We start from the raw sequence: 21337 nt of genomic DNA, 5'->3' as shown, positions 1-21337 counted from the left end.
TGCCCAATTTCTAAATGCAAGAGCCATGAGTTCTTTGCAGAAATGGAGAATGACCTCAATCACCAACCAATGAGGACAACCAAAAATTAGTAAGGTTCTCCTCCACGTCCACATCCGTGATTCAGACACAATCACAGCGTCCAGCTCACAGCACTGTTGCGCATAGATGGGCCACACACATGGATTAATGAGCCCATTAGTAAGGCCCACGTAATAATACAGATTATTTTTAGAATTACTAATGGTTTCTGCAAGTTCTTCTTGCAAACTCTTTCCTTGTTGCCCCTCACTAGAGTTATTAAGGAACGAGATTGTTCAAGTCACTGAGAATCCTGATACACTCTTTCTTTTTTTCCAGTTCTAAATCCGTTACTTCAAATTCACTTTTCTGCCTTAAATTTGGGAAAAGGGGCAGCATTTGGAAAGTCCCATAGAAGGGACCAGAAACTGGAAGTTATAAAATCCCGAGCCGTGACATCAGGGAGCGGCAGCGTTGTTTACAGAAAGGACGTCTTTTCCAGTAACCGAGGCCTCCTGGTCATCAACAACAGAGGTCAAAGGAGGAAAAGTTGTAGAAATCTGGAAACCAACCCCAGTTTTCTCCTGGTTCATGTCCACAATGGGCTTCAGAGATGGGTGCACCCAGGGAGGGACTCTGAGCCTCTTCTAGCCCACCCGGAAGGCAGCATGGGCTCTGTCGGAAGATGGCCGGGATCAGAAGGGAGGATCACGCCTGAACTTAATTAAAAAGGCTGGGGATTTTTCAGGATGAAACTGTGCATTTCCTGATTGTACGGTTTCCCCCAGCGCCCCTCCCGGTGGAGAGTGCTGGCCTTGACCCTCACTAATTCCACACAGAGAGAAACGTCTGCCTGTTCTGCCCCTGACCCACCTTTGTCATTTCCCAGTCCTGGTCTCCCATCATGAATGGCTCTTGGAAACCTCGCTGCTGTTGGCGACCACCACACTGATGGGTTCCACTGTCCCTTTCTCTGTATTATCCAGCTCCCATCGTACTCCCTCCACCCATCCCCAGCACCCACCAACAAACATGTGGGATTCCTGGCCTCCCAATGACCTGACCTCCCCAATTCCAATACCTTTGCACCCTGGTTGAGTCCAAGTTGGGTTGCCTGCGTCTAACATGAGAGAGGAACAGACTTAGACCCTTGGGTCTCTGGTATATAAGCTGAACCTTCTTCCTGATTATGCAAATGAGAGTCTGTCCCCTGCCTGTCAGAGAGGAAATGGCCATGAGCTGACCCTGGGCTGGCTGAGGTCCAGTGGGCCAGAAGCTCCTAGTTGGGGGTAGGTCAAGTTATGAAGAACCAGAGACGCATTTCTTGTACAAGCAAGACTCGGATTGAGGAGGCAGTGCTTGGTGACAGCTTCCTCTTCCCCGCATTCTGCCATCCCTTGGTGACTGCAGCTGACATCTCCCTCCAGGATCCTGCCCCCCTTCCAGCCTCCTCTCCCGCTCCTCCTGCATCCTCAGATTCCAGTGTTGAAAAAGTTGTCACCTGGAAGGGACCTCCCTCTTATAAATGAAGAACCTGAGGGCCAGGAGGGTCAGGAACATGACAATGGGACCGAGTCCTAGTCTGGCGGGCTCCCATTCTGAAGTGTCACAGATCCCCCACCCAGACCTATGGGGCATTTTCACATGGCACGCCTGATCGAGTGCCATCAGATGAATCAGGTGTGGGTACAGGGAGCCCTCCGCAGTGACGGGGAAGCAGCTTCAGAGAAGCACTAAATTATGAGGCTGGGAGCTTGCTTCGTCCACTCAGAACACCCATTGCCTCAGACGCCTAGAGGCTACAGTGCCCACAGTGGGCCAGACACAGCAGCTTTGCTAAGGTGATATGTTGTGTGTAGAAGTTATTTCTATGTATACAAAATACGGAAGGGTTACCACGATTATCTAAGGAATATCAGAATGAGGAATCTCTTTGGGCATGTTACGGGGACACAAGCACAACTACTTGAACATCAGTAAATTTAGGTTCAAATTACCCAGATGTTTGACTCTCTGCATATGTATGTATCCATCCATCCATCCTTCCATCATCCACACATCCATCCATCCACTCATCCCTCCATCTATCCACCCACCCATCCATCCACCCATCCTTCCATCATCCATCCATCCATCCCCTACATACTTACATATGTATGTATGTATGTATGTATACATCCACCCATCCATCTGTCCGTCCATCCATCCACTCATCCATCCATCCACCCATCCTGCCATCATCCAACTGTCCATCCACCCATCCACTCATCCATCTGTCCCTCCACCCATCCTTCCACTATCCATCCACTCATCTAATCAATCATCCACCCATCCATCCCCTACCTAATTAGGTTTGTATGTATGTGTGTGTGTGTGTGTGTGTGTGTGTGTCTATATGTCTCTCCATACACATATGGAGGACTGAAGCCAACAGGATTACTTTCCCACTGTGGGATCATGGAAAAGAGTCCTGGTCGAAACCAGAAGCTATTTGAGTCCAGTGACCCCAGTGTGCTGCCTTTCAAGGACTCTCCTGGAACTTCGACCCACCCATAACTCTCTGGTACTCATATTCTTTGGTTTATTTTGAGCAATAGTATCTGAATGCCAGAAAATTCCCACATGCCCTTTAACGCCAGGTACTTCAGTTTTCTGGGTGAGAGACACGATTTGTTCTCTCTCAGCACCACTGTCCCCACAGTAGACCTTTGCGTAACGAAGCACGAGAAGACAGGATTCTGGGTAATTTGCATTTTGTGAAGCGGGACTCTAGGGTTTAAATGCAGATCTGCCTCAACTTGAACCCTAAGTGCCGTGAAAGCTATGGCACGACTGCCTCCCTTCCATGTGCGAGGAGGTTCCCCAGAACACCACACGTGTGCTACGGACAGGACAGGGAGCCTCGGCAAGCCCCGGGTGCTCACCATGGGCCACCCTGTAAGTCTGGGCACATTCACCTTGACGGTCGCCACAACCATCTTAGGAAGTGGGCGTTATTATTGGTTATTATTGGTCTCGTTTTACAGATGAGGAAAACAAGGCCCAGAGAGGCTGAGTCACTTGTCCAAGGTCACAGAGTGTTAGGTGGCAGAACTGGAATCCACACTCAGGCTGGGGTCGATTCAGAAGGGAAAGTCCATCCAGGCATCAAATACAATGTACCTGAGAAGACATTATCAGAGGGGTCACCCACAGAAATGAGCTGGACCTCTCAGAAGCATGGACAGTGACTCTCCCCGCCTCTGACAGGATAAACTACAAGGCCCTGGACGTCCCCACCAGCCGAGGACCTGACAGAGGACAGCATCAGCACCACCCGGAAAGCACCTCGAGAAGGCGGCCCAAAGAGGTACCACGCCCAGCTGGGAGAGCAGCGATGCGGAGCCACCAACGCGGCCAGTCCCCACAGCTACCACCACAAGAGAATGCTAGAGACAGCCCGGAGCTTCCTGGAGCCCGAAAGCAGGAGGGAGAGATGGGGGAGTGCGGCGCCTTGCCGAGGAAGGCAGGTAGCCTGAGCTGGTGGTGCTGAGCGTGGGACTGTGGGGGGCTTTGGGGACCAACCACAGAAGTGTGAGTATGTGGGCCTGTCCTTGGGGAACACGGAAGATGGTGCAGGCACCTCCCCTGGGGGAGAGTTCCAGAATCAGAACCGGGCATGATCCTTCTGGGTGGGCCCCCTACCCTGGGACTTGGGGACGGAGTGCAACTCCACCCCGGCCACCTGTGTGCCCCGGTGAGCCCCTGGTTTCCTGGGTGCCTCTGTTTCCTCATCTCTATCGTGGGAGTAGCAGGAAGAGTCAGAGAGACACTCCTGGCCAGCGTCCCGGCACACAGTACGGCAGTCTTTTTTTTTTTTTTTTTTTTTTTTTAAAGATTTTATTTATTTATTTGACAGAGAGAAATCACAAGTAAGCAGAGAGGCAGGCAGAGAGAGAGGAGGAAGCAGGCTCCCCGCTGAGCAGAGAGCCCGATGCGGGGCTCGAACCCAGGACCTGGGATCATGACCTGAGCCGAAGGCAGCGGCTTAACCCACTGAGCCACCCAGGCGCCCCCAGTACGGCAGTCTTATAGGAAGTTTCCTAGAAGACAGTTTTGTCCCCATTCTTCCCTGCACCGCCCTCCCAAGATCTCCAGTGGGGATACTGTTAATATTTCATGAGGTTGTGGTTAGGCCAAGATCCGAATTCCCAGCCAAGGAAATCAAATCTAAAAACCCCAGGGGAAGTCAGTCCTGAGGCACTGACAAGTCCATCTAATGCCCCCGGGAGCTGGGTCTGCGGGGGGACTCTAGGCGCTGGCTTTAAGAGCATCTCACCAGGTGACCAAGCCTCTGTGTGAGGGGCACATGGTGGCATTGCCACCCCCTTTGAGCATGGGGACGGGTGTTTTTGTTATCAGTCAGATCCAGACGCTGCTGCTTGGAAGAAGGGCGGATAAACACGCAGTGGGAGGACAGATCTGGAGGGTGGGGGGAAGGGGAAAGTTGTCTGCTCCCCAGAGCTCTCCGCTTCTCTGTTCTCCACTTTGTTTTTGCTTCATAGCTCTTCAAACGCAATGCCTGGGAACACCTCTTTCTGGCTTACCAGCCCTGATCGTCCCCACTCTGCCGATGTGGAGTTTTGGGAACGGTGAGCCACCTTGCCCAGGATGGCGGCTAGCTACACACAGGGCAGATTCACCCCGAAAGTTGTCTCTGGGAAGTTAGCAAAGCCCTCAGCCCCCATCCCCGGGCGCAGGGGCCAAAGCGAACAGCTAGAGAGAAGCCTGCCCCGAAATGGGTGAAATTAGTATCAAACAGCCCCAGCGCCCACCCATCCCCAAGTCCCTAAGGGCCCCTGGATACTGTGGACTGAAGCTGTCCCAACGGGAAGTCGGACAAGCAAACAAACACACCAGACATCTCCTTGAATTGATTTGGTGCCTCAATTTGGCTCAGACTGCCTGCCGGGTTCTGCATGTGGAACAGAGCACGCCTGTTCGAGCCCTCCAAAGCAGGGGCCACCTCTGGCCCTCACAGCTTCCCAGGGCTGGAGAGGTAATTGCCATCTCCCAGGTGCAAAAGTAAACAGGGGCGGGTCTGCCTTGCGCAGTGCCTCATTTAATTACACCAATAAGAACTTGAAAGCAAGCCTAGCCACAGAGGACCGGGCATGCCGATTTAGTCCACCTACAGAAACTAGATGGTCGCCAGCGGCTCCCTCATGATTTCAAGCCACCAACACCCCAGGAGTTGTGCTTCATGTCTGCACAATAATGAGAGCTGAGTGGTGACCAGTTACCCAGAGAACTGTCAAATGCAGAAATCCCAGTGTTAATCAGATGACAGATTATGTTATAATTCCACACAGTTCTTCCTACCTGGCCCCAGAGACAGGAAGAGGATTTCTATTTATTGTTATTATATTTAGTTGCATCTTATCTAGTCCTGTTCAGATGTAAGCAGCAGCTACTGAGTAGGACTTCCGAGAAGATATCTTGAAGCGCTGATCAGCTGAGAGGGCTGCCTTTTGTCTTCTTCCATCACCACCACTTAATTTCTGCCTGGAATGTGGATGCAATGGATGGGGCTGCAGCAGCCTCCTTGGGCCATGAGACCTCAAAAACAAAAATCTTGCCAAGTGGCTAAGAAAGACTTCTGAATACCTTCATGGAGCTAATAGCCAGAGCCCCCATCTTTTGGACTTCTATTCTAATGGGAAAAGCAATAGTATTTCAAAAAAACTACTTGAGTTTGAATTCCAACCCTACTGCCTCTTACTATTATTGCCATTAGCCACAGGCAAGTCACTTTAAATTCTCTGCCTTAGTTCCCTTGTCTAAGTTACCAGGATAATAATATTACTGACTTCACTGAATTGTTATGAGGATTAGACACATATCCTTATATAAGTAACAGTAAAAGCTATATACACACATTTAAAGAAATATGATGACAACAACAAAAAAATAAGAAATAAAAAACACAACGACCCCCAGCAGTGGTGACCTGCAGAGACCATCAGTACCTTCTGTTTCTTCAACTCCAGTACTTTCTTGGAGTTATTTCTTTCATTTTTTTCCCTGAGTTTGGTTTTCCATCTTTATGGCTCGTTGTTGAGCTATGAAATACAGTGAATTCCCTTTCCCTAAGTCGACCATGAGCACAGAATTCTACCCAACACAGCCCTCTAGCCACTACAGACATTCAGGGCTGCCAAGACCAAGACTGTGAACCCTGCCTCTGCCATTGTCAGGATGGGTGAGCCCACACTCGGAAGCTTGTACGTGAATTTGCGGAAGATTTAGATCAGTTCATCAGGAAGCCCGGTCCGGCTGAGCAGGCCTGCTGTCACTACCCAGGGCAGAATGAGTGCCCATGAGACAGACCACTGTCTCTCATGTAGGGTCTACCCCACCGCGACCCCCTCTCCAATTGCCAGCTCAAGTTCCTTCTCACAATATCCCCGCTTGGTCTGTCCATGAGAGCGGGGGGCCGGGTCTCATCTTGCTGAGGACCAAGGCCTCCCGGCAACTCAAGGATCTGGAGCTGGGCGACGTCCAGGGGGGCCCCTTGTAGGACATTCCCTGAATCTCACAAGGGGTGGTGCTAATTGTGGAAGTCGCCATGAGTCTGCGGGTCCTTCACTTTTGTTTACTTCTTGGGAGCATCTTCCATGGAGGGCTGGTCTGGGAGAGCCTTGGTGCCTGAGAAAGGCGGCCAGATTTCCTGGGACTGTTTTAATTTTGGATCCTGCCCAAGAGATGCAGAGACAGGACTCAAATGAAGTTTGTTTGGTTGATGATCCCAGGAAACATTATGGGTGAGTGGGGAAGGGAGACGGGGCAGAGGGCGGGTCATCGGGCCGGCTAGCACCAACGGGCCACCGAGCTGAGCCCTGCTATGGGGATTCTTGGAGCCGCTGTTCAGTCACCCTGTAGAGGCAGCTGGGGTAGTTATCAAAGGCTTCTGGGGCAGGGAGAGTGGGAGAGGGAGCGACTGAACTCCCAGGATTTCTCAGGATTGCTATGCAGGCAGCAAAGACCAGAGGCAGCCCCAGGCAAAGGAAAGCAGGGGGCCAGCCCTGGAAGCCAGGCAGACACCCTCTGCCATGCGGAAGGTGAAGAGGCCCAGGGAGGTGGTGCGCCCACATGCCACGGGTGCTCAGAAACATCTTCTATAGTAAATGCACACTTTTCCAACAGAAGGAGCAACACGTTACACCCTTCCGAGATGACCACAAGCATATCTCCCATCTCCCATGTGCTTCCCCGGGGAACCTTGCTCCCCGAGAGGTCAGGCCTATGTCCCCTCCCCTTGGATCGGTGGCTGTGGGGTCACTTCCTTCAGTACAGTGGCAATGCTGCTGGGGGGCTCCTGCAGGGTCCTCTCAGGACACTGGATCTGGGGGGCGCTGGCTGCCACGTCAGACAGCCAGCACTGAGGCCGTTGTGCTAGAGGGGCCGCGGTGAGGGCTCCAGGCCACAGCTCTAAGTGTGCATCTGACCCCAACCAATGAGATACCCCAACTGAACCCTTGTTGCCTTCCGGACCCACAGAATCCTGAACAAAATAACACGGTTGTTTTAGCTGCTGAGTTTTGGATAATTTGTTACCAAGCAAGAACAACCAGAACAGAAGCAATAGCCCCACCCCATGCTCACGGGGTGACTGCTGCAAACATATGGCGCTCACCTAGGGTACTCCCCTGGCTCTGGCTCATGGTAATTACCCCAGGGCTTCAAGACAACCTCAGCACTGAATTCTCCCTTCCAAAGAGTGGGGCACTTCATATGCATCTCAAGGGGAGTGCCCACAACTGTATTCTATTCATGTGGAATCTCTGGCCAGCTCCCCCGCCCCCGGGGGGGGGGGGGGCTCCACCTGCTGCCCAAAAGGTGAGGGAAGTCCCAGGAGAGCCCTGTGAAATGCCAGACTCCCTGTCTGCATAGAGACAAGAGGTCCTCCTGTGGGCAGGGCCATGCCTCTCACAGAAGTGAAGGGGCTGCCCCGTTCTCACAGACCACGGGAGCTGGGGTCCTGTGTCCCATGAAGCCACGATGATGACATCATCCACTCAAAAAGTTAAGCTGCCTAGACTTGACCAAGAGCTAACTAACACCCATCAGCTAATTCGGCCTCCTAGGGTCTCTAGCTGTCATTTAAAAACTCTTACCCACTCCAACCACAAGGGGAGTGGGGGACGGGGCTTCAAAGAAGAGAAAGCTGGATCCCCTCCCCGGAGCCCATTTTAAAGGTCTGCCTACACTGCTTCGTTCAGGGAGATCAAGGGCAAGGCCAGAAGGCCCTGGGATGCAGAGATTCTGGGGTGTGGCTTGGGGCCAGGGAGGCGGGCCTTAACCCCGAGACATGGGCTCCCCCACAGTTTCACTGCCTCATGGAGGCTGCGGCCTGGGACTCAGCCCCTGTGCCCCGCCCCACCTCGGGGGCCAGGAGATGCCGCTGGGTCAGAAACAGACACCCAGATTCTGCAGGAAGCGCCCACACAGATGCTCAAAAAGCCAGCGCGGGAATACCATCCAGGTGGAGCCTCAGTTTCCCCCTCTGTAACATGGGGACTAACCGTGCTTCGTGGGTTGTTGTGAAATCCAAGGGGATAAGACACAGGGGGACGCACACAAGTCTCAGCATCTAGCACAAGTCCCCGTGTCGCGGCGCTAGTCTGTGTCCCATGGAAAGCCATCGGCTTCTTCCTTTCAACCCACAGCTGGGAAGGAGTCAAGCCCTGGCCCTGGGGCTCCCTGCACACTGGCTTCAGACCTCAGTTTCTCCACTTGTGAAATGGAGGCCGCTGGCCGCTGCCTCATGGGGACTGACTGGGGTGACATGTGACAGGGGCCAGAACCGGGTATCCTTAAGTGGGTTTAGATCACACCCCTGAGCCCCGCTGTGCAGCTTGCAGGGGTCTGGAGGACGCGCTGCCCTCCGTGGCCTCTGGGCCTTCTTCCCAGCCGGGTCTCAGGGCTGCAGGAGGCATGGCTGAAGCCGCACACCCCAGGGTCCGCTGACCGAGGCCGGCCACTGGCAGTCACCAGCTCCCGCCTCCTCCAAACCTCATCTGTTCCCTTCTCCCTCCCTCTTCCCCTCCCCCACGTCACACACTTTTTAGCTCCTTGCAGCTTTTGGACCCTTTCCCTGAGCCCACATCCCTGTGCTCTGCAGGTCGGCTCTTGCCTGGTTCCCACATTCTGCCCCAGTGAAAACCTGGGTGCGTGGAGTTCCTCCCCCACTGGCTGGCCCCGCTCACCTGCCGCCTTGTGTAGGGAGGAATGCGGGAGTCACCGGGGCAGGCCTGGGAGCCCCTGATCCCCTGCATTGGATTTGGAGCAAGTGACAGGCTGGTGGCGCCCCACGGTGAGGACGGCAGCCCAGGGACACGAGGCATCCTCCGTTCTCTAGACCCTAGTAGTGTCACCCCGACAGACAGCGGTTTTAATAACCATCGCTGGTTCTCCCCGGAGCACTTGGCACAGGACAGACTAGAGCCCAGACCCCTCAGGGGACAATCGTGGGGATGGAGCCCTCCACCCACACCTGGGGGCCAGTCTCTCCAAAGCTCGGGAGCTGCACTCTCAGGCTGTGTACACGGTGGTGTGACCCATGCCAGCTCACTCGGCACTTGGCACTCGGCGGGAGGCACCTGCCCTTGCTACCTGGGCCTCCGCCCCCCTCCGGCAGCGGGTGTAGGAGCTCCGTGGGGCCAGCTCCCGACCCCGGCACAGAGCGGGAATCCAGCTCCTGAGCTGCTGCGGGCTCTCTCTGGGCATCTTGGGAGTTGGCCCCAGGTGCCAACCGTGGGTTACCTGTCACAGCTGAGCTCCCCCTGTTTACCGCAGCCCTGGGGCCAGGCAGTCAGGGACCAGGCACTGGGGTGCAGACTGCGCCTCGGGCACATGGTGACCTTAGCCCTCCTCCCCTCCAGAGCTCAGTGGGGTCGGGGGGCTGTAAGCTAAGCTCAGCACCTCTGTGGCTTGTGGTGGGGAGGGGGAGCTTCCACCCGGGGCCTGACCCAACCTAAGATGCGGGGGGTGGAGCCACCACAGGGGTTGGGGGTTGGGAATCAGTCCTGGCGGGAGGGCTCCGGTGGGGAGCTCGCCCTCTGCTGACTTGGGGCCAGGGGCCCTGAAGCGGGAGAGGGGCTGCTGCCAGGACAGACCCAGGGGGCTGGAAGAACATTGACCTCCCTCCCTTGCTAAGCTGGAGGGCTCTCACTCCCCTTTTCCTCTCCTATTTTCCGTTTTCCCGGTGGGTTTCTGCCTCCCTCCCTCTCCCCTTCCTCCCCACTTAGGTGCTCCAGGCCTCACCTCTGATAACCCCCACTCCCAGTGTCCTTCTCCAAAACTTCCCTCCGGCTCCCTCCAGCCCACCACCGCTCTTCTCGGTCTCTGGGGGCCCCAGCACTCTCTCTCTGCGCTCCTAGACCCTCTGGGCTCCTCACAGCCAGCCCAGCGGCTCCCAAGGCACTCCTGCATCTCCTCCCATGCCCCCTGCCCAACCCAGGGAACCCCACTCTCCAGAGTCCCCCATGCACCCCTCCCCGTGGGCTCCTGGGCCTAAGTCGGCCTTGTAGGTAGAGGTGAAGGTCAGGACTGCCCGGCCCCTTTGCCACTGAGCGGGTTAGACCAGCTCTGACCCAGCAGGATCATAGCCTGCTTCCCTCTGGAATAAAAGGAACGCGCGGGAGCCCCAGGCCAACCCCAGTCCTGGTGGCCAGATTGAGTCTTGGTTCGATCAGGATCTGACCATGTGATATTAAAAATTTTAGAGGAGAGAAATTCCTAAGAAGAAAACGAGTTAAGATTACAGAGAACCCCATTTTGCCTGGAGCTGTCCCTGGAAAGGGGGCGGGATTGTTTGGAGGAGTTTGTCAGAAAGAGAAAAGGCAGCAGCTTCTCCCACAGAGGGCTGCCCTCCCCATTCCGAAAACCCTTCCCCCAAGACCGACCTGTAATCCCTGACTTTCCTTCCACTTGGTTCTGGGGGCCCTCGGGGGAAGGTAGGAGGCACCGCAGGCCTCTGTGGTGACAGGGTGCATCCCCAGGGGTCCTGCTGGGTCACAGGTGGGGCTCCCCATGCTCCCATCATTGGAGCCCCCAGTGACGACAGAAGGGCCAGGTGGACCCTGCTGGGGATGACACTGCTGGGGATGATGGAGCCAGATTTACCATCACAGAGAACCAGAAAGGGGGTGCAGGTTTTTCCTCACTAGGGCAGCCCCCTGCCTTCTCTTGTTTCTCCGAAATCCATTCACAGAGAGGACCATGGGAGAGCAAAAGAGAGAGAGAGAGAGAGCTGGGAGCGTGAGAAAGGCCAGGGCCAAGGCATATGGTGTAGAAATGCTCCACTTTGGTAAAGAAAACTCCTAATTCTGACTTGAGATCTTCTTGGAAAGGTCTCCCTAGTCATGGTTGGTGTTTTGCTCTGGGTTGATGTGGGACCTTCTGTCTAAGTCATTTCTCTCTGTGATGCTTGAAACTGGGATGATAGTCACTGTTTTTGTAGTAAGAGGGACAAAAGAGTGATACTGCAAATATTATTTTTCTTTCAGTAAAGTAAACAAGATTGGAACCGGGGTGGGGATGGACTTCGGGATAAGCTGGGACGATACAGAACCTTTTAGCAGGGCCCGTCTCCAGTCTGCCACGGTAAGGAGCCCGTGACGTGCTCACCTAGAAGGGGGATGCAAAACTGAGCTCGTGTAGAACTCAGACCCATGCCGGGACCACAGCGAGTGGCGAGCGTTAGCCCTGCTGCTCTTGCTAGAATTTTCACTGTTTCTATCCACAAGGTGCCCAAGAACTGGAATGGGTTTCTGTGCCTTTGCCTGGAGGCTGTGTTTGCTCCCAAGGCGTCTGCTGACTCTTGAGCAGCTTTGGCCGGTGGTGGTGGAGCAGCCCCGGAGCAGGAAGCACCGCCTGCTCCCTAAAACTCAGCCCTGGTGGCCTCGTCTGCTATGACAATCCCCTTTGGGGGGCGTGAGGCGACCTCCTACTGACCTCCAACCTATGTCTCCCCTGCCGGTCCCCAGCTTGAGCCACAAAACTTCTGGTCCTAGCAGTATTGCTCTCGTCCCTTCCTTCTCCCCGGTGGAACCCGTTTGGGACACAGGACTTGGAATCAAGAGCCGCGTTTCCGAAATTGCACTGATTCACATCGACTTTGGCAAACAGCTCCGCCTCAGCACCTCCAGTGCTCAGACGGATGGGAATTGGGAATCGCACTCCCCTTCCCCAGGAAGGCCGAGCCACACAGAAGCACGGGCTGTCCCGCTCCGGCTCCCTCGGCCTTTCCCAGTCCAGGAAGGGAACGGGGCTGCCCTAGGTTTTAAAGCTATTTTCTGCTCAAGACCACGAAAAATTGTATCGTAGAAAAATAATGAAGGTGGAGGGAACGTTCAGCAATCAAATAAAGCAATTTGCAGGAACAGCACATGCGCCATTCGTCCTGTTTTTATAAGATCGAGAGAAAATAAATCACAGTAACAACCGTAGCTCATGCCTGTGGGTGCGGATTCGATGCCAGGCACAGCTCCTCACTGGTGTGTGCGTGTGTGTGCACGTGTGTGTGATTTGTACACAAAAATGCCAAAATGTAAAGAGTTGGTATCTCCCAGTGCTGGCATTTTAGTGTTTCCCCTGCCTCCCTTTCATGCCGCTGTGTTTTCTAGATATTCTATAATAAACATGGGATACTTTTGCAAACTGTTTCTATACACTTTTTTCCTACGAATCATGAAAAGTCAGGTCAAGCGCCCTTTTCCCATGTAGAGAGGAGGGTCTGGAAGCCCTGAAGGCAGGGGCTGGCCCCGGCTCCCTCCCTCCAGCCGGGCCAGCTGGATCCTGTCTGTTACCTTGGCAGGACCCCATCACATCAGTCTGAGGATTTCCTGGAGTTGCTTAGTGGAGGTCTTCCCACATCCTAGATGATCAATACGTGATATTAAGGAATGCTTTTTCAAAAGAATGTTTCACGACCTCCCCAGCCACATCAAAGTGCAACCAAAACCTTCTCCCCACCTCTAAGATGCCTGTCTCTGGGCACACTATCTGTTCTACTGGAGGGTGGGGGGAAGGAGGAGACACAGGACACAGAGACCCTCTGGGACCAGGCTCTGAGCCATGCACCGCACGTCCAGTCCCATCTGGAAGGAGGATGTGGGGTCCCCACATTCTAAGTGAGGAAGCCAAGATTTTGTCCAAGAAGCTCAAGCTGGTCCTCAAAGTCTTCCTTGTCCCTCTTCCCATTTCCTTCCCCGTCTTAATGATAGAAAAGTTCTGCTCAAAAAGCTACTCTATACTACCAAATAATTACACTGTTGTTGTTTTAACTGAATTGGTCAGCCAGTTTAATTAAAGCCGGCAGGCAGACGGCCCCCCACACCAGGGCTGCAGACAGCCCCCGCTGATGCCGCACGCCTGTATCTTAGCAAAACAGAGCTCTACCTTGGAGGGCAGGGGGCTGAGGGGTTGGTTTAAGAATGTTATCGTCTCATTTAAGAAAAAAAGAAGAAGAAGACAGGCAGAACTGTTTGGTCAACAGCGAAATCAATTTATAAATGACCCTTCCCATGTGTCCAATAAACTTTCCTTTCTCCAGATTCTGAGAACCTGGGTTTGGGGAACATTTTGTTTAAAAAAAACAAACAAACAAAAAACCCATACATTAAGTAAAAAGAGGAAAACGTTTTGTCATCAACATTGTAGTGAAGTGTGTATTTCCCGTAAAATACGTGACTCCTCTCCGTAAAACTGTTCCAGGAGTGTTAATGTGTGAGCTCCAAATGCGATCGCAGTCAGGCGGGGGGGTCATGCAGGGCCTGTGGAAACGGGACCCAGCGGCTGGTGAGTGCCTCGCTGACCTCCTACCTCCCTGAGCACTGTGACAGGCGAGGGGTTGGGGGAGACTAAACAAAGAGTTACTGAGTGCTGAATGACTTCTGTGGGTCCCTTGCTCAGTCCATCCCACTCCCCATCAGCTCTCCAGGAACTGAGGTGCCCAGACAGATCCAGGGGTCCTACTGGCCGTTAACAATTCACAATTCGGGGCCAACAGCCTCACAGAGAAGCTCTGGCGGACAGAGCCCAGGGTTTGAATCCCAGCTCCGCCCGGGTGACCTTGGACCAGCACCTTGGACCAGACATGGCGCAGGGTCAGGACCAGAGGGCGGGGTGAGGCAGGCACCAGCTCTGAAAACTCAGTCACAAAGAGAAACAGTAGTTCTATTTACAAACAAAACAAAATTTAGGACTTACAGACCCCGCAAATGAGGCGCCAAGGACATGTAAAATATTGTTCTGCAAAACAAAACAATTAATGCAAAAAATCCATGACAAACCGAATATCAGAATTGTAAAGGAAGACAGGATCTGACCCTATCTTTGCCTGAGACTTCCCACTTGCCTCCCCCTGATCCAGACCCTGTGTCCTGACTCCACATGAGACTGTGGTATTGACTCCACACGGATTTATTTTTGCACTCATCTAGATCTTTCTTCATGATGTCTGATCTTTTCAGGGTCCCCTTTAATATTCTGTGCCCGAGGCCAGTGCCTCACTCCCCGCCCCTTGCTCCCTGCCCTGGGAACAGCCTCACCCCACTGGGAGGGGTCTTCCTAGAGCCAGCCGGGCTCCCACGGGGAGTGTGGCTGCAGAGCCAATGTTTGACCTCCAGGCCAGGATGGTTCCTGCGTCCACATGCAAAGTACTGGGGCCAAGTCCTAAGACACCCTTGCCTCCCCCGAGCTAGCGGTGCCACTGGGCAGACAGGAGCAGGGCATAGGAGAAGGCTGCGTGTGGGAATCTACCGTGGACCAGCCAGGGCCCCAGAGGCCTTCCTGGAGGAGGCCACACTCTACTAGGCCAGGGAATTTGAAGAAGGGAAGAGACGGTGCCTGACTGAGATAACTCCCACAGGATGATCGGCTTGCAGAAGTCACAGAGGCAGACGCAGAGCTGTTATAAGGTCCAGGCAGACGGACACACCCCTCCCGTGGCATCAGATTTCTTCTTCCTTTTTGGCTAGGGCACGCACACAGGTGCACCCCAGAGCCACCTCTCCCACCCAGCCCCCAGAGGGGACGGCGGCCTCCTTGCCCCACACTCCCTTCTCAGGTGCATCTGCTGGCCAGTCCTGTGTCTTCGGGTCACCCTTTCCAGCCACCTGTGGTCTCAGCTGGCATCTACTCCTCACCCACGTCTGCAAAGGCGCACCGAGCCCAGGTGTCTGCATGTCCCTGGGGCCTCATATGTGGGGTCTGTAGGTCCTGAATTCCTCCATAGAATGCTTAAATCCTTCCTCAATCCCTCTTGCCTGGAAGCAAGACCCCAAATCCCATCAGCTGAGGCAGTCCAGAAAGTCAATCCACTTCAGCGAAAACTCGGTGCTCCCACTAACCACCAGCCCGAGGGGCAGTGAGGGGCTGGTGAAGCCAGCTCTACGGCCGGGCGGGGGCCCCGCGCAGACACAAACATTCAAGGATGGTGTGCGTGGATTTGGGGATATGCCCGTGACGCACACGGTTAGGATGGAAAAATCGGGTTCCCATCCAGTCCGACGTGACCCCCCTACACAGCCAGTGTGTAGACAGAGAGAGGCCTGGGTGGGGAGGGCTAGGGGCCACCGAACGCTGCCTGTGGTGACTTAGGATGCAAAATCGGGAGGGGACAATTTCTTAAAACGTCTTTTTTATATTTCCTGGCACTGGTTAAATTTTCTACACAGCTGTTACCTTTGTACCACCACTAGCCAAACCCCGGCTAAGCTACTTGCATTTAGTACGGCTGATGAATAACACCGACCTGATTTTCCAGGGAAATACACAGAGACCAAGGCAGATTCTGGGTGTCCAGGCCTGGGGGGGAGGTGGGGGGAGAGAGAAGCTGATGGGGACGGGGTCTTGGGGTCTGGACATGCTCTGGAACCAGACCCGGTGGAGGCCGCACGGCATGTAAGCCGAACGAGACGGCGGTTCCCTGTAAAGCCCCTGGCTTTCTGTCGTGTGAGCTGAATCGCAATGGAAAAAGAGCCGCTTCCCTTTTGCCGAATGAAGTCACCCCAACTTCGAGTTATGCATTTGATGACTGATCTGGGTTTGGTTCGGACAGCAGTGGTGCCGGTCAGATGACCGATTTCTGACTCCGTGTTTGTGAAACCGAGAGGAAGCGATGACGACGGGTGCGTGGGATCCAGCTGGGGACCACCGAGGGGTGGGGGTGGGGGGGCAAAGAAGCGTGTTCTGACACGTGAAGCCTCTCCGCGGGGGCCTCGGACCACCTTCTATCCCCTCGGCCTTAACTTCTCAACACAAAGGTCTAGCCTGTCATCTTCTGAGACTGGCCTTCTAGAACCTCCACTTCGGTGGAAAGGGAAGAAAAGGTATTTCCTCTGTGCGTCTGTCTCTGTGTCCTTTCCATCCCCGGTCACTGCATATGCTATCAGAGATGACTTACAGGATATAAATATTAAAGAGGAGGAAATCGTCAATGAAAACCACAGAATTGGGTAAAGAGGAGGAATAATTGGAACACATCCACTGAGGCCATGAGCCCCGCACAGCTGCCGTCGTGGGTCATAAACCTGAAACGCGCGTGCACAGCATGTTTACCTCCCCCGCGAGACCCCGGTCAAACGAGACAGGTAGACACCGGGGCCCGCAGACCCCTGCCGACATGGGCCCCAATCTCCAGACTGACCCGTCTTTCCTTGGGCTGGCGCATGCAGACACACACTCCCACTGGCCCCGCAGCGGGCTCGCTGTGTACCAGTCCACACACGCAAGCCCGGATCGGACAAGCGTGTGTTTACCTCCGTGGTCAGGATCGGGAACAGCACTTAGGCCCCATTCGGCCTGAGGGGTGATTCATGCCCCTGGTCTGTCTGGGCGAACCTGCGGTGGGGGCCGGGGCTCACGGGGAGGCTGGAAGTTGCCAGGAGAGGGTGGAGGGAGCATGGCCCATGAGGGGGTGTCTTGATTCCCCCAGAACCCCATTTGCAGCCCGTCCGCTGTAGAGCTCCACACGTACACCATGTCCCTCTTCCCTCCCTCCCCCTCCCCCTGAGCAGGTCCAGCTGGAAGGAGACAGCGCTCCGAGTTCAGTGGGCGCAGACAGGACTAAAGTAAACAGACTGGTCATCGGCAGGCAGTCAGCGGCCTCTGGACAGATGATCAGCGTTGAGCTGGTGGCGGACCACACGCACGAAGCCCCTCGGACCACACAGGCATCCGCCTGCCCGGCCTGCCTACGCCACACGCACACACAGGCTGGCTTCGCCTCGCCAGCGCGTTTCCCCCACGCCACAGAGATCTGCAGAAGGGTCTAGAAACAGCGCGGGGTAGCAGCCCCGTGCCTGACCCTGCTGCCCCCAGGGGCCCCTGCTGAAGCCCCCTCAGATCCGACCACGCAATAGAGACCACTAGCCAGAAGAGGCCGATGGGCAGGGTCTAGGGGTCATGTGCTCTGTGAGCCTTGAGGCCTCAGTGTCTCCCTTGCAAGCTGGGGTGCTCGCAGCAGCTGGCAGTGGGGTGTACAGACGCTCGCCTCCCAGGGCCGTGGCTCACCCACCCCTTGGACCCCCGCACCGTGTTCCACTTACTCTCCTCCAGAAAGTGGCCCGCATACCCCCGAGGCCTGCACACCAGCCAGGCCGGCACCGGAACACTGGTCACCCTTTGCCAGGCGGCTGCCCTCCTTCCCAGAGGCAGCTCCCACCTGGTGGTGACTTCCGCAGAACCAGAGGCCAGCCAGGACACGTGCAGCCGCATCCTGAAAGCTCCCTGAGAGGGAGGCCTCTGCGGGCTACTCGCTAAGGCTGTGCCCCTCCAGCATGTCCAGAGCACCTCCCCCCACCCCGCAGCGCTCCCCCACCCCCAGCTTCCCTGGGCGAGCACAAGGTGAGCGGGAGGCCGAGGGACGCTCTCCGGGGACCTGCTGCTCCTCACTGTTGGGACCCTGTGTTCAGACACCCGCAGGGGGAGGCCCTGCCCCCCCCCAGTCCACTCTGTCATCTCAGCGAGGCTCCTGGGTCCCTGCACACCTCGCTAATGAGGAGCGAGCCGGCCACGGCGGGGCTGGCGGTGGTTTTGGCTGGGAACCGCCTTGGAAGGGGGCCCATGTACTCAGACTCACCAGGCTTATGGAAGCAGAGGTGCGGCCCCCCGGGTGGTGGAGGGGCGCAGGCTGAGGAGGAGCGTCTCCGTCGCGGTGACACCTTGGACCCCCGCTCCGGGGTGGGGTGTGTGGCCCCAGGCCGCCCATGGCACCATTTGCAGGCTTCGCTCCATGCCCCGCGCGGCCGGCGGCTGACCGGGGCCATCTGTCTTCATTACACGGGTTTATTTGGGGAGGCGAGCGATGGGGGGCTGTCATGGCTGAGAGAAGGCTTGATCTATCGGCAGACGTGCTTTGAAGCCCTCCTCAAGGTTGCAGCTCCACAGATCAGAGCGAGGCAGATGGCAGCCCTGGGTATGTCCCCATGCAACAGGGGTTTTCAGTCCGGGGGGGCTCCCGGAGTGGCCCTCCTGGGGAGAACTGGGTGTGAGTCGAGCTTTGAACTTTGCACCGCTGCTCTTTGGCCGCCGCCTACCGCTCAGTCCAGTTTTTGTTTTTGTTTTTTTCCCGAGGTCCGGTGCATTTTGAATGATCCAGTCCATGACTAGGAGGGGTCAATGCTGAACATCAAGGACAGAAGCCTCGTAGTCTGGAGGGGGAAGCAGACAAGAGGCAGAGAGGGAAATGAGATTCTCAGAGAGTGGGGAGAACACCAGGACAACTGCATGGGCTAATGGGGTGGAAATGCCGGCAGGCACCTTCCGGCCAGGGGGCAGCAGCCCTGGGCCGAGGCTCCATCTGGATTTAGACCTCAGAAACCATCCAGTGAGAATCTGTTCTCCGTGACTCTGGGCCATCCTTCAAGGCCCAGCTCCCTGGTACAGCAGCCCAGGGTATCTCAGTATCCTCTTCTGGAAAACGGGCTGATAAATGTACGGAACTCCTAGTCACACACCCCAGTGAGACCTGGAGTGCTGCCGCAGTGGCAGCTGCAGTGGCCATCCCTGCGGGGGGGGGGGGGGGGGGGGGGGGGGGGGAGCTCCACGTTTAGTCTGCACCTGGGATGAAACCGCGCTGGAGAAGCTCCGTCCCCTCGGGCAGGGAGGAACAATACAATCTGTTCCTGTCCCCGCCACCACTTCTCCCTCCTCCTCCAATGGTGTTGAATTATTAGTGAATAGTCTGCAGCGTGAGGAAGGCTTCCCACAGGGGAGGGACCCTGAGATATTAGCGTAACAGAGGACTGACCTGGCGGGAGGGGAGGGGATCCACTGGGATACCTTTGGGGACATGGAGGATGGTTACTGACTTCATTCCAGGGCTCACTCGACCTTCCCTCTGACCTTCCCTTTGGGGCTGAGATCCAGGTTCAGGCACACATGGGGTGGTGATCGAGGCCGGCATAGGGTTAGGTGTCCTGTCCTTGCACTCATCTGTGGAATGGGTCTAACAGCCCTAACAGCAGGAGGACAGTGAAGACTGAATTTTAAAAGTCAGAAGCACATGCTGGATACTGGACAGGTGAGCACTAAATCTGCTTCTGTCTTTCCTTCCCTTTCCTTTTCCTTCCTTCCCCTGGGTCCCCCCATCTCCCACATTTCCCTTTTTAAAAGACCATGAAAATGTGCAGCAGAGTCCCTAAACACTGGAGAAATCACCCATGAGGACACTGGAAGCAGCCACTTTAAACGGGGTCCTGTCCCCAGAGTCTGGGGAAGCACGGGAGGCTTCTGGCCGGAAGCAGAAACACAGGCTCTGGACACAGGTTCACACGGGGCGGGTGTTCCCGAACCTGTGCCACAGGGCTGGGGGTGGATCGAGGAAGCACCAGCTTCCAGAAGGGAAAGTCCCCATGTCTTCGGGATCAAGGGGGCAGTGACACTTGGTCACTCACTGAGCACTTCCTTGGGACCCAGTGCCTTGAGGTTTCTGTGCCTCCATTTTCGGAGCCCTCCTGTTAGGGGGTCATTTGTTGCTGCCAACCTGGGGCACAGAGAGGCCCCGACACCCCGAACCACGGGCGCACTGCCCAAGCCCGTGGTGCTCCAAGCCTGGAGGACTGGGCAGGGAGCTCTTCCACTACCCACCAGATGTCTGGCCTGCACGGGCGGCCGCGCACCAGGCTCGAAGACAGACCCCAGCGTTCCTGCCGGCGCGCGGGAATTCCATCTGCCTGTCAGGGCCCAGTGCAAGGACAACACAGACCCTCCTCTCCTGGCCGGCAGGGGAGGCGTTTTGACTCCTGCTGAGAAACATGAAGGTCGTGACCCACCCGCTTCCCCAGCTGCCCTTTCCTCACCAGGGGAAAATCTGACAACAGACTTGTTATTTATGAAGCTAATGCAATCCAGAGGCTGTCGGCACATGGGAGCAAGCTCGGGAGAGGGGTCTGGCCCCACAGAAACCCGTTTCACTGGCTGCATGGTGAGCAGGACAGCCGTCGGAGGGCGGCCGGGAGAAGGCTCCCCACGGCTCTGAGGGGCCCGCGATGGCAGCGTGCACTCATCCAGGGGCCCCGGGTCCCAGGTGCCTCCCTGCTTAGCTCTCCTCTGGGACTCTGCAGGCGGAGGGAGGAGCTCCCGGAGCCAGCATTTCTGTGGGGCAAAGGTGGTCAGTGACTTCTCATGCCTCCTTGGTTTCATGCACGGGCTCAGAGACTGGCTCTTCCTGGGAGAAAAGCTAGGTTGGTTGTTTTTATTGTTGTTTGGTTTTTAAGGTGAATTTTTTTTTTCCTCCTCGGAAGTTTATTCTCTTCAAGACTCACAAAATCAACATCGAAGAATGACTTAACAGAGAGATGCTATTTTGTTTTTCTGTGTTTCATTGACTAGAGGTGACGAGCGGGCATGGAAAGACATAGACACGGTGTCACACAGACCTGGTGCAACTCCGGCCCCTCCGCTCACTGGGCCTGTGATCTTGGTTGGGTCACTTGATGACCCCTTCACTAGTAAAAGGGGGATGGGGCCAGAACTCAGCCCCACAACGTGTGAGCTGATTAGAGATGAGAAGGCAGACGACCCAGCAGAGCCTGACAGGGAGCAGGCTGTAGACACTGGGGACTCTCTTCTTGTCCCCATCCTCATCTCCAGCTGGAGACCTCATGGCAAAGGGACATTGTCACATACCCAGACAATGGAGCTGCAGGTCTGGGTTCAAATCCCTGCTCTGCCTCTCGCTGGCTGTGTGACCTTGGGCAAGTTATTCAACCTCTCTGTTTATCTCAGTTGTTTCCTCATCTGTAAAATGGGGATAACCAATGGCAGCAA

This window comes from Lutra lutra, chromosome 17 (assembly GCF_902655055.1).
Source record: "Lutra lutra chromosome 17, mLutLut1.2, whole genome shotgun sequence".
In the NCBI taxonomy this organism is placed as follows: Eukaryota; Metazoa; Chordata; class Mammalia; order Carnivora; family Mustelidae; genus Lutra; species Lutra lutra.
Note: the sequence above shows the minus strand (reverse complement) of the source record.